Source organism: Mycteria americana, chromosome 2 (assembly GCF_035582795.1).
Source record: "Mycteria americana isolate JAX WOST 10 ecotype Jacksonville Zoo and Gardens chromosome 2, USCA_MyAme_1.0, whole genome shotgun sequence".
NCBI lineage: Eukaryota > Metazoa > Chordata > Aves > Ciconiiformes > Ciconiidae > Mycteria > Mycteria americana.
In genome coordinates this window covers 97,228,860-97,242,460 of record NC_134366.1, presented here as the reverse complement: position 1 = coordinate 97,242,460, position 13,601 = coordinate 97,228,860, and positions in this window count along the sequence as shown.

The following is a 13,601-nucleotide window of genomic DNA, read 5'->3' as shown; positions in this document are numbered from 1 at the left end:
ATGAGCGGTCTGGAGCCTAGACTCTTCCAGCGCAAAAACTAGGGGCCATCAAATCAAAGCCAACAGGAGACAGCTTCAAAACATGCAAAGAGAGGTGATTTTTGTCGTGCAAGGTTTAGCAGCCTCGTAGAATTATTTGCCAATGGATGCTATGGACAGCAAAAGCTTAGCTGGGTTGGAGGGGAAGTGGGACGTATGCTTGGTGGAGAGAGTCAGAGAGAGGTAGATAAACCTCACCTGGCTCAGGAAATCCCGTGAACCAAAGGTAGTCCAAGCCCAGGAGAGTAGGCAGGAGTGGTCTCATAGATGTTTTTCTTGTCCTCACTCTTTAGCATTTGCTTCTGATTACTGCTGAGCACAGGATACTGGCCCAGACGGAGCCTTTATCTGAATCTGCGTGGTTACTGTTATGAGGTCCTGCCTGCCTGAATCATCAAAGAATGGCCTGTGCTGTGCAGGGTGTAGACAGATTGCATAGTGGTTTCTTACCAAGCAGAGCATAAAAAGGTTGACTGGAGACTGTTTATATGGCCTTCAGGTCTGGAAAAAGCTCAGCTCACTGTTTTCTTATCTGGTGGTATATACACTCCAGATAAATTACTTTTCCAGTATAATATGGCACAATGCAATGTTTAAGAGTAATTACTGAAAGTGCTGGTACTGTCACTTTTTCTTCTCAGAAATACAAAAAGCAACAAATAATTCATCTGTTTGTCCATCTCTGGAACCGTGATTCTCCTCCCAGCTCCTGTTTTCTGCTGCTGGCCAATAAAGTGGAAGAAGTGAATAAAGAAAATAAAACACATTGAGTTCCAATGATGTATGTTTCTCTCCTTCTGTCTTTCTCACTTTCTGTCTTTGACTTTGTTACTGTTTTCTTCTGCATGATTGTATCTAATGCACCAATCACTTCTTCTTCATTCTGCAGACCCAAAAATGGAGGTTGACATTTCGGGTCATTATCTGGAAGCATCACCTGCCTAAGAATTCCATTTTATGAGCCAGCTACCCTTCTTTGTTTTAATTAGAACAGGCGATAAGCAAAAGAGAAGCAGGGAAGATAGATGTGAGCAGCACAGAGAATACCATTTTCCTGCTCTTGATATATCAGGCTGATGGTATTTATGTTTAGGATATTTTTCAACTCACTTGGAAGCATGCTGTATTTTCACATTTTACGGCATAAAAATAATGTGATACAATAAAATAAACAATTTTTTAAAATCCCATTATTCAGGTGAATAAGAGGTGTAATTATAGTTTCCATACAGATTTGGTATTTAGCAACTGGCTCATTAGTGACTTGAAATAATACATGTCTTACCACAAATTAGCAGGATGATGCATTTATGCATCATGGCTGGATCTCAGTCTTACTGAAATCATCTAAATTTATTTATCTAAGAAGCAGCAGGATCAGGATTTTGTTCATACAATAATTTTTGCTCTTCCAAGTCCTGTAGATTTTGAGATGTTCTGGGACCTGATCCAAAGATAACTGAGCCCCGTGAGACTCTTTCTATTGATGGTAAAGGATATTGGATGACAGAGTCTGTTCTCACAACTCTGGCTCCAAGGAGGTCAGCAAGACACAGCAAAGGACTTATATATATATTTCAGGACAGGAATATTATTTCCATAGTGTAATGACAATTCATCTAGATCTGCAATACTGAAACCTTTTATTTCATAGTATCCTTAATATCACATAAAGAATTAATTCTTAATTTTGTTTTTTAAAAATATGCTGAGAAATCAATAGAATTATCTGTTTTTTTCCCCTGGAGTATTAATCTTATTTGTCAGAGCCAGTTTATGTTGCATCCATATTGCTGCCATATGTGATTTAAAGCAAAATTAAGATCTTTTCTTCTGAAATGCAGAGTTGCTTTCAATACTTATCAAGTAGCTTCATGTGATTTTTTTTCCCACAGGTGTGAGAAACACATATATATATTGTACTCTTAGAAAAATATTCTTTTCATTACATAATACCAGCAAGGAAGGCTGATTTGCCTATTGCTGCTTTTTTTTCTGTAACTCAGAATAACTAGTGCACTGTATTTAAAACTGATACTTTTTTCATTGCCAAAGATGCAGGAAAGAAGGCATAGGAATATCCCAGGCAGTCAGATTTCCTAAGATTCCCAGACCACATGCATGCTAGCAAATGAAACGGACCTGGGACCATTCTCCAGCACTGAGTGCCATTGGCACAGAGCAGTCCTTATTTATATTCCAACTCCTAAAACGTACCTGAAAGCAATTCTGGAAGAATATCGCTGGTCTGGATGAAAAAGCTGGCCGGGTACCTTTGGAACAGTTAAACAGCATGGATGCCTGTATTCCTGTGTTTGTGCCCTTCCCTGGCACTTTCCGTTTTTCTAAAGTAGATCTATTATTCATGGTGTACACGAAAAAGGAAGTAATGCCCACATGGGTTCAAACCAGAACAAATGAGAAAATCAGAAAGATTACTCAGCATTCACAGTTATACCTGGTGGTGAAAGCGTTTAAACAACCAAGTTGCGCAGAGCCGTGGTTACAGCCAGCGTGGAGCTACCAGCGCTGTTGCCTCGGGGCTGGGAGTAGTCCTGGGGCTTGCGCGGATGTTGTGCGGGAGAGGCTGGAATCGGCGAGCACTACAGGGTTCAGCCTGATCAACATGAAGGGTCTCTCGTGTTCACCACAACAGCCCGTAAGCTGCCTCCAGTTCAAACTGGGACTACCAGGTCTTCCAAGCTACTTCTGAACTGCTCAGGTTCCAACCGATCCCAGTATAGGAGTGTGCGGGCAGCCGTAGGCTGTGGGGGACTTCAGAACACGGTGGGGCAAAAGGCTCGAATGTCTAGCTCCTTTAGTCCATCCTGTCGTGTGGACGCTTTGGACACAACGATAGCCAGCTGGCTCTCTGGTGTACCTTACCATGTAGGTAGGTGTTCCTTCCTGAAGGGCACTGTGAGACGGGCAGGCGTTAAGCTAAAGACTCTCTTTCTACTATTCTTTGGCAGGAGAGGGGGCATTCAAGTAACCCTTCAATTTTAAACTCATTCTTCACGCTCTTGTGTGTTCATTTCCCACCCTTTTTACAGTTGCCTGCATCGCTGGGAAAGATACTTTACTGTTCATGTCCAGCATCCAGTCTTTAAATAGGTTTTCCTTACAGAAGTCACCTGGGGAAGACTCTAATTTATAGCTATCGATTCTTTCCACACCTCTGTCCACCTGCTGAAGAAATGCTTTATTGTCCAGTTAGTTTTGTTCTCAGATATCTATTCTGTGCTTTAATCAAATAATTGAATCATCTCTCAGACTTCTATATGATAAATTAAACACACTGAACTCTTTACATCATTTTCTTTAATGACTTTCAGCTTTTTCAGTGTTTCTGTTTTTTCAATATCATCAGAAAAGGGAAGATGACCTGTACATCGAAGTCTGGTACTGGCCTCTGCAGAGGTATTGGTCCCTGCAGAGTTATTGGTCCCTGTTCTCCCATGCCTTGCGCTGCTCATGTATCCTTTCCTGTTGATGCACTGCAGGACTGCAAAATTCCTCTTTGCCACAAGATTCCACAGGAAGCTTGTGCTAATCCGGTACATTATGATCCCTAATTTCCTTTAAAGTTTGCCGCTATAGTGAATATAGTTTCCAGTTACATCAACTTGCACCATTTACTCCTAGTAAGATGACTTTGCAAATTGTTTTTATTAAAATGCATTTATTTTACAAACACAGCTATTCAATTTAGTCTGCCTCCACACTATTTATCACTTCACTGGCCTTTCTGTATGCTCTTTTATTTGCAATTTTATATTTACCTCCAGATCATCAATACAACTATTAAATTATGCCAGTAGCAGTGCCCCAGGGAACTCTGCTGGCAATATTGCCAAATAAAATCCTACTCAGGAGCGGCCCCAGGAGCAGATCACCTGGTCTGCCACATTGCTCCCAAAAGTGATTTCAGAGTGATTGGACCAGTGTGATGTGAGACGAATTCCAGGTGAAGTCTGGCATAAGGGATTGCTCCAGGGTCCTCTTTTTACAAACTGTACGGATGAGATCATGTCAGATTTGCCTCGCTCAGCCTACTACTCCAACACTATCCCAACAGCCCTCGTGTCCCTGCACGTCTCCACAAGCCCTGGCTCAGGCTATACCACGTACACCCTTAGCATCTTATTATAAAAACGCCATTTTCATGGTCATTCAGTGTCCCTCACTTTCCAAGAAGGCAGCTGTAGTAGTAGTACAGGCTCTTAGACTGCTTTCTGTACTATGAAGGCTGAAAAGACAGAGCAGGAAAAGCCCTCTCTTGTGATGACCATCTCACAGACCGTATAGCTTGGCTCTTCTCTGTGCCTACTGCTTCCCTTCTGCTCCTCAGCACAGGTCTTTAGACAAAACCTCAGAGCACTGCCATGTCCACCCCTCTGGGCAATGCCTGGTGGCCCTCCTGCCCCAGCAGTTCTTCTGGGATATGGTTTCGGTAAGTTCAGGCAAAACCTCTCTGAAACAAAATGTGGCCTAGAGATGGAGGTGTCGGCAGAGAAAATCAATATGAGCAACAGTTCACCGCGGTGTGTCGACGCTGGGGACCAATGTATCTTCCTTGATTCTCTTTCCTCCATGGACACTTCTGAAAGGGAGCTACAAGCTCTGCCTGACCTCACCTTGGTGGGCACATACTGTTTGCCAGAGGACAGAGAAACAGAAGACACTGAGTGTCCTAGGGGCCATGACAGAGAAGACTGATCATGCACAGGTAGGGAACCGCCTGCCCTGGTGCCAGAAAAAGGCTGAGGGAAGAGGAAGGGACCTTCTGTTCTCAGAACAGGAGGAAATCAAATAAGATAAACTGATTCAGGAATTGTTTGGTCCCCTGCCTGCTCAAGACCCTGGTGCTACTGGGTTGACATCAACCCTTCCACTCTCTGTCTTCCCTTTGCCACCAGAACCGCAGTGGCAGACTTGCTTACAGCCTCCTTGGATGGGTACCACAGGTATAGGGATGAGGCCTTGGCCAAGCCTCACGAGACACTTTTAAAAATAAATGTATCTTACCTAGAAGCCTGGATAGGTCCTCTTCTTCTGGTTTTCACATATTTTTCTGCTTTTGCATTTCATATACAAATGCCACCACTGGCTCAGAGTCCAAGAATATGTCTGATTCTTGTGGCAAGATTTGTAAGGATGGGTGCAGGTAGATGAAAACCCAGTTTAAACCACTATCCAGCTCTGTGGCTATGACTATATGCCATGAAGGTGAAATAAACACCCTCCATTTGGCAGCCCTCCTCCCCACTAGAAAATGTCTGTCCATGTTTGGCAGTGGGTAAGAGGAGACCAAGCTGGGAAGCTGGTAGAGTGGTCCAGCCTTGGAGAAGGAAAGAAGTTATCTTCAGGATGCAGCCCCCGCCTTCTCCTTCCCCTGGTCTCCTGTGGTCACAGTAAGAATGACATTTGAGCATCCAGCTCACCCATGCAGTCACCACGGCACTGGGCTGCCATGTCCCTCCCAGCCTGGACCTCCTTGTGAGCCAAGCCCCACGCTAGGCATTAGCTCCCAGATACTGCTCTGTGGATTGTGGGTGGACGCCTCTCAGAGGCTGGTATGGGAAGCTGAGACAATATGTTGTTCGGGCCGAGGGAAAGCAGGTAAAAGACAGAAATTATAGTGACAGTTTTCAAGAGACTACCTGTCTTGCATAGGAGAGGTATCAGTTTTACGAGGGTTCATGGAGGATTGTGCATCTTGTATGTGACTGGTGTCATAGAGGTATGGAGACAGAGTCCAGGAGTAGAGAAAAGGGAAAGGAGGCTAATCCTATGCTGGATTACTGCTGCTACGCTGCTGAGCATTCGTTCGGCATCAGATGTGCTCATGTGGCGTCTCTGGATCTGGCAACCCTAGCAATGGTAGTACGAGGCTTGGTATTACAAGCGGCAGAAGCACACCTTGCAACAAAAAGAAATCTGAAATGGCCAACCAGCATTTTTGTGTGAGGTGCAATAGGAATGTAAAGTGCACATTGGGGGTTTGCTGGGTGTCACCACCTCACGAATGGCTGGGCAAATGAATATGCTACAGAGATTGCAGATGTTCAGAGATTGGTCTACACGTGTATCTGAAAATGGCTGGAGCAGGTAAGCAACACCTGGTGCAGCATAGATACACTCAGAGGTCATGAAGGCTGATGTCAATGGGTGAGAAAGAGAGCTTGGCCTCACTGGGAAAGAAAGACTGAGCCATTATAAGTCAGGCAAACTGTGAAGGCAGTAGTGGCGCATGTGATTCTGCTGTGATAGCCAGCTATGACTCAGTGGTTGTGTTTAGAACAAGCACTATCCATCACCACTGTTGCATTTGTGGTTTAGGTCTACAGCAGACCTAATTTAATCTGCTACGAAGGCATGTCTTTAACCCAAGAAGATTTTCTGTTTCTATTTCCCATATCTTAGTCTGGAAGCAAGGATGTCTGGGGTCATTCATTCTCTCAGACATCCAGATAGAGCAGTATTTTTTAGAAACCAAAGAAGCTACTGATTTCTTCTAATGTAGTTAATTGCAACATATTAACTTTCTCGGGAACAACGAGGTATGAAACAGCCAGTTGAGATTTGCTCTGTAGTACAGCCATCCCGGTCCTGGTGAACATCCTCTGAAGTACACAGCAGCCTAGTGACTGTGGTACCTCCTGGTGCTTCCAGGACTCAAGCACAGGTTTGCTCCTACTGTCCTCTTGTAGAGGATGTTGCAGGAGAAAGTGCAAGTTGTTGCTAACCTAACAGAGAGAAGCCTCCATCTTTTGGCTTGCTAATGACAAACCCAGCAGCCGATCTACAACTATGTATACAGCTTCTGATAATCCACGATCTCTGTGTGCATCTTCCTGTGTACAGAGTGGGCAGGAAAGGACCACTGACCTGCACTGATCCCACAGGTGGGGCAAAAGCTCTTCTCTTGCAACATCTATGACTGCAGCCACAGGGTGACAAACCTTTTGTTCTTTGCATGGTATATACCACAGTGCTCTCTACATTCCTCCTTACATTGGCTCTGCAGAAGCAGCAGTGAAGCATGCAAGGAACTGTCATTTCTACTTCCAGAGTACAAAGGAGCTGCCACCCCAAAATGTTTTTCTGGAATCTAAGTGGTGAAGCACATGAATGTCATCTAATCATAAAAAGGACCAGTGTTGGATGACTGATGCTGTGAATTTAGTATTCTTGCTGTTCTAGCCATGCCCATGGATAACTGCTGACTGTGAACGCTATGGCTGGTTGGTCCTGTTAACATAATACGGGTCTTGTCTTTTGTCAAATTCCAAAATGTACTTTGGGCTGGAGCAATGTTTCTGTAACCCTCTGTAGATGTGACCTCCTTCAGGGCCTACCTGTCTTCCTGGGACTTCTTTGAGTAAGCCATGTATTCATCTCTCCAGCCAAGGAGCAGTGAACTACCAGCTGGTGGCAGCAGCAGCTTCTCCAAGACCAAGGTGTGAGGACTTGGTCACAGTTCCTGGCGACAGTGTATGATAGTGTATGTAAATACACACTCCTCACTTTTAAGGAACTGAGCCATTCCCAGTAATCTTGCAACTAATCTAGCTATTTTTTAAAGAATTTAGCTTCTCTAAACCTTTGTCACCACTTTTGAACTTTTTCCATAGTAGCTTGGGATTTATAATTGGCATTGAGAAACAGGAAGCTAAAGCGTATCTCTTACTATTGTGATGACAATGCTGATGTTAAGATCTTCGGAAAAAGGAAGAAAAGTTCGTAACCCATAAATGCGTTGCAATTGACCTTTCTTATGGTTGTGTGCTGTAAAGAGGAAAATGAGAGAATACGGTGAGATTTAAGGGAACATGAAGGTAAAGGATTGACCGGAGTCAAAGCAAAAGTATTTAGCAGGCATCAAAGATGACAGTGTGTTGTTCTGGGGTCCAAATGTGATCTTATCATCATCTTATACAAAGGTTCTAATATTTCCCTGTCTTTACTAAAAGTACCTCACTGAGTGCCATCCTCGGTCACATCAGCCTTTTCTTTTAAAGCTGCATCACTCTGGCAGCACATCCTTTTTATCCCTTCTACCAAAACCCTTCTTTCTTTATCTCTTCTTTCTTTGTCTGCTCCTCCAGATTTATGTAAAAATTCCTTATCATTGGCCCCTCAGCACATGACTTCGTACTTTGTACTATTGAACTTTATCCTGTTCCTGTCACTGCAGGTGAGCGAGAGGTCTGCGATGCAGTTTTAAAACTTGAGGAGCCAGAAATTACTTGATGGCACCATAAAGTACTTGAGACTAAATTACTAAAATTCCCGCATTCTGCCTTTAAAGTTGGACTCAATGGGTTTGACTGTCTCCCTGTGTTAACTTTGTGTGGTTCACCCTGACATCCATCTGTTAACCTACAGCCTTAGTGCCTTTGTCTAGCTGGGGGTTAACCTGGCGCTCTGAGCCGGTAATAAGCTGTGCAGCAGAGTACTGGAGCACCTGGAGTGCTGCTTTCGGGCTCAGCCGCTGCGCGCTGACTAGTGAAAAGGTCTGGCAGCAGCCCTCAACTTCACGTGGAGCGGACTGCAGGTGATGCAGGACACCCCTCGGACTCTTCTTGGAGTAAAGAGCCATCCATCACTAGCTGGAGACTCTGCAAAAAAGGGGCGACCTAGGGCTCAGATGCATATTGCTTGCCCCCAGTTAAAAGCAGAAGAGCTTTAAGGCCTCAGTGATGGCCCTAGTGCTCTGGTTATATGCAGGACCCCAGAAAAGTTCATTATCTCAGACCACTAGAAATTCTAGCCAGAAAATCCGGAAAGTCACTGTCTGCAACGACAAACAAGAATTTTTGCATCCAGAGTAGAGCGCTCATCATATAGTTGCCATTCCTCCAACCATTCCATGGGATACAGCTTCCTCACTGAGCAGCTACAGAATGACTGTAAAGGTGATATTGTAAGATGAAAACGTGGCCAGGAGATCTCAAGGCTGAAGGTGGAACAAGGTAAAGGATGCATTGTACCTTTATTTCGGGAGAAATTTATGAGTGATTTCTGTGCTTTACAGTAAGACTTTTCTCAGGATTATTGACCATATCTGGCATTTGTGTATGAGTGCAAGAATATAAAAATACCTGTGTGCATATGAGATGGTCACCTCTGACACAAAGTTCCATGATTCAGAATTCCTGGATGCAAATCTCTTCTAGTCAGTAAGTAGCAATACATGATGGTGAACACCAAGAACATAAAAAGCCTCTCCTGAACATTTCCAATGTTGTGCAGACTTAAAAAGCAGACAGACAACCATATTATCCAGGGATATTGTTTACCTCGCTCATTCTCCAAAGCTGTTGCTGTGATATAATGGCTATTCATTTGCCCCGTTTATTCATTTACCCAGGTATCCTTTGCATTTACCTGGGCTTATCATGTCCGTGGAGTGGAGGTTACCTCAAGTATTTTGTTTATCTAACTCAGTGAGCAAGATTAGAAATGCCAGATGGACTCGGACACTGAGAGGAAGGTAACTTCAGAGGATGTGTCAACAGTAACCTAGGGACTGCACATGCACCTCTACAGGCTTTTACATTCCAGGAGTGAACATTTTTGTGTCTGTCTTCATTCTTGATGTTTGAGGCTGGAAATGCCTTTCCTCTGAATATCCTTTTAAAAATAAGTGATGTTGTCACTTTGGAGGATGAAAGGAGGCGGACAAATAATGAATAATCAAAGGTGCCCAGTGAGATACTAGTAAGCGTTGGGACAACTCAGGCAAAGGAGGAAGACATAAATAAAATAGCTTGCTTGTTATAAGATGAGAAAAAAGTGTGTTTGCAGGTTTACAAAGAATTCGCTAAATAAAACTCCATTTGATTCTAGGAAGGAGGCTGTGTCCCATGCGATAAAGGAAATCAATGGTGCCTACCAAGCTGATCTAGGCAAATAACTCTAAAAGAGTTGCAGGTCTAGAGGTTGCCTAATCCTGAGTATATGAGCAGGACACATAAACCCTAAGATTTTAATGCCACCTATAACAATCTATCTGCAGACCTGCAGAGGAAGGCAAAAAAGACCAGTAGAGGGCAAATCATGCATCAAGAGGAATAAAATAAAACCTTTCCTAACTCCAGTGGAAGCCCTGAGGCATGGAATTATTATAAGTATAATGCAAATTGACAGTGACCTAATCTATTTTCTCACACATTTGGGGATACTGACACATCAGATGCCCAGGGACTCATAATATAAACTTAATTTTCTATCTTCAGTCATTTTCTTATTCTATTGTGTTGTACAGTTATGTCCATAAGCTTCTCAGGCTCCATCCTACAAGACTGAAAGCTACTGCTTCCAGTGCTCGGGAGAGTATTTGAGCCCTTCATTCATCAGATAGTTGGAAGCCTTTAGATTTCCAGTCCAAACGTATTCAGGATTACTCACTGTACAGCTATTTGATCATGTGATGAAGTCAATATCCCTCTCTGACATTTACTCCTCAAATATATTTATAAAGTGTTACCACACCCCCGTTCAGTCTTTGCTGGGCTATACTAAACAAGACAAGATCTTCTAATTCTCCTAAGAAGATGTGCATTTTGTTGCCCTAATCATGCTAGAAATGCTTCTTTGCACTTTTCCATTTAAGTAACATTTTCTAACACGCTCAGGCCTTAAGATTCTGCTGCATTTAAGTGGAAGCAAACAATACACATCTGAGCTTTTCGCTGAGCCCCAGGTAACTCCTGTTTTGCAAACTCAGTAAAAATGAGAAAATCACTGGCCAATATTATCCTGCTAGGAAAAAAAACCACCTCCCTGGTAGCTCCAAACAACACCAAATGGGTATTGCAATAGGAGTTCAGAGCTCTGAATCTCCAGCCAGTGACAGATGCCTTTCTACTGCAAGAGGAGTCTGAGATGCCCTTCATGAGCTGCAGTCTGCTCCACGTGAAGCTGAGGGCTGCTGCTAGACCTGAGCTTTGAACGCTGTCCTGTTTCACTAATCTGGGTACAATGGCTGAGCCTGAAAGCAGCTCTCCAGCTAAATATGTAGGAGAAATATCTGCCAGAGGTCAGTCTGTTTTTCATGCCCAGATGCCCTTTTAGCTTCCTGATTCTGAAGTCACTGCATCACTCCAGGATGTCTTTACGCACCGTAAGTGGATCCAAGGCAAGGATAGGAGGGCCATGTCTGGGAGATTGCAGGCTACTTCAGTTTGACTCCTGCACCTGGCGAACTGGTAAGAATGTATAATAATGAACAGAGTTAATAGATATGTTTCTACTATGTAAGATACTATGGCAGAAGAATTGATGAGGAATCCGTAAAGAGAGGTCATGGACCACATTTGTTCAGAGTTTTTTGACAGTCAATGAATATGTGGATAAGGACAGTCTAGATGATACAGGAGGAGTCTCCCCTGCAAGTTGTTTTACTCCCTGTTTTGCTTCAAGGCCCTAGACTTGCAGCCATCCAGAGTCCATCCTGGAATAACCAACTAATTCCCTTGCTGAGGAAGCCTGGGTATGAAAAAGAGGAGTTCACTACATCGCTTCAGCTATTTTACCCTGCAGACTGTATGGACACAGATTGTCCTGTCTGCAGGGGCCGTACTGCAGATTATTCCAGCACGATCAGAGCAGCCCCCTGTCACAGCAGAACACCGTTTGGTCGGGCATACCTATTACACCTTCCACATCGCTGAAACAACTTGCTCATCACTTCCATCATTAATCTCATACCACTTTACAAAACAATGGCACAAGGCCACGGAGGTGCTGCTTGTCCCTGGTCTCCCTTTGCAGAGACCTTGCTCTTTTTTATGGCTTCACCGCTGGGTAGATACCTCAGCAGTTATATGAGACAGGTAAATAACTTTCATCATGTTAAATTTATGATAGCGGCTCCTGCTTCCAGCTGTCACAGAGACCTTTCAGTTTAAAACATTAATGTAGCCAACACAAAGGCTCGAGTTGCTAATTGGCATTCTGGTTCAGTTCAGCGTATGTGCCCCACTGTCCTGTCTTGCGCTCGATATTCAACCAGGGACAACCACTGAACACCTTGCTCTGCGTGACTGCCCGCCAGGACTGAAGCTGCTGGAAGTCACTTCTGTGACTTCCAGCTTTTGCACCAGAGCAGGAGCAGCCTCCCGACCTGTCCCATCACGTTTCTCTGTGCCCTGCTCCATCTGCTACCAAGAGGAAGAGAAATTTCCTTCTCTGCCTTAGCTTCTCCCCCTGCGAGTCCTGCTCGAGTCATTTGCCCATCAAAGCACAGATTACTTGTTACCTGGAAGCATCATGCACCACAAAATGTCTGCATGCAGTTTGTCTGCACTCCAAAAACTTCCCAGCTCCATCATGGATGGGCTATCAATAGCTCGGGGGGGCAGCATGTTTGGCACTCCAGAAGGTTACTTGGGGAAGGCTTGGACACATGTTCCAATATCCTATAAACTGGAGGTTCCTCATTTGCTCAGGCAGGTTGGGCTATAGAGAGAAGGAAGGCAGGAGAGGAACATGAGATGGACAGAACATTCCTACCCACCCACATGCTTCAGCCCACCCACCTCACATTCCCCAGGACTTCTGACCTCCCAGGAAACACTCTGTCAACAATATTTCACGTGCAGATCTTCTCAGGGTAGGAAATTTAGCAAACACCTCTTGCAGCAGACCCCGGGTATCTGCACACAGGGAAGGATCAAAGCAACCCCAAGGGTTATCTCACGGACTGACTTTTGGACTGGGCAGGTCAATAGCATGGAGGGCAGGAGCAAACAAGGACAGCGCGGTGGCATCTGTGTTCCCCAGGCCATCATTTACAGTTAGCTTGCAGCTCTTCATCTTCTTTCTGTTCAAAGCAGAGAGATGCACCAGGTATCACACGTGGGTCAGCTCCGCTAGTATCTCCTGACCTTTCTCTACAGGGTCTTCTGGGAGCAAGAGGAGAGGGCTTCCACCTCCAACTCCCCCACCCCCTGCTCCCCCGAAGGAGCTGAAGAACGGTGCTGCCGTCCCGCCAGTCCCACGGTATCACGGTGCAGCCAACAGCAGTGTGGCCCTGCCCGGGCCATGGAGTCCTGCTGTGCCTCCTCCTCCTCCTTCATGCCACGTGGCCCATAATTCAGTTTACATTTGTTGTGATCTCCTCAAATACAGATTCCGTACAGTGAATTTTCTTGCTACATTATTAGGTAAGATGTTAAAATAAATAAATACTTATTTCTGTGCTTTGTGTGCATTGCACAAACTTGAGAAAATAAATGAAATTATGAACAACCTTGTAGTAAGAAGGTTTCTCAACAATTTTACTAAGATGATTTTGAGCCTTCAGTAATGCCATGTTTGAAAAACAAATATAATACTACTTCTCGGATCTTTATTTTAAAAACAGCAAGCTTTTTAATCCGTGGTAAATCAGACTGATCTATCATCTGGGTCCATTTGTAAAGCCTGGCAAAGAGACTACATTTCACACTATCCCGTTTGACGTAATGGTCACTGGTGAATGGTCACCTGCTGAATGTGGACCCGTTGGTAAAACTAAGTGGTTTAAGTAACAGGCAGAAGAAAGGGAAAAA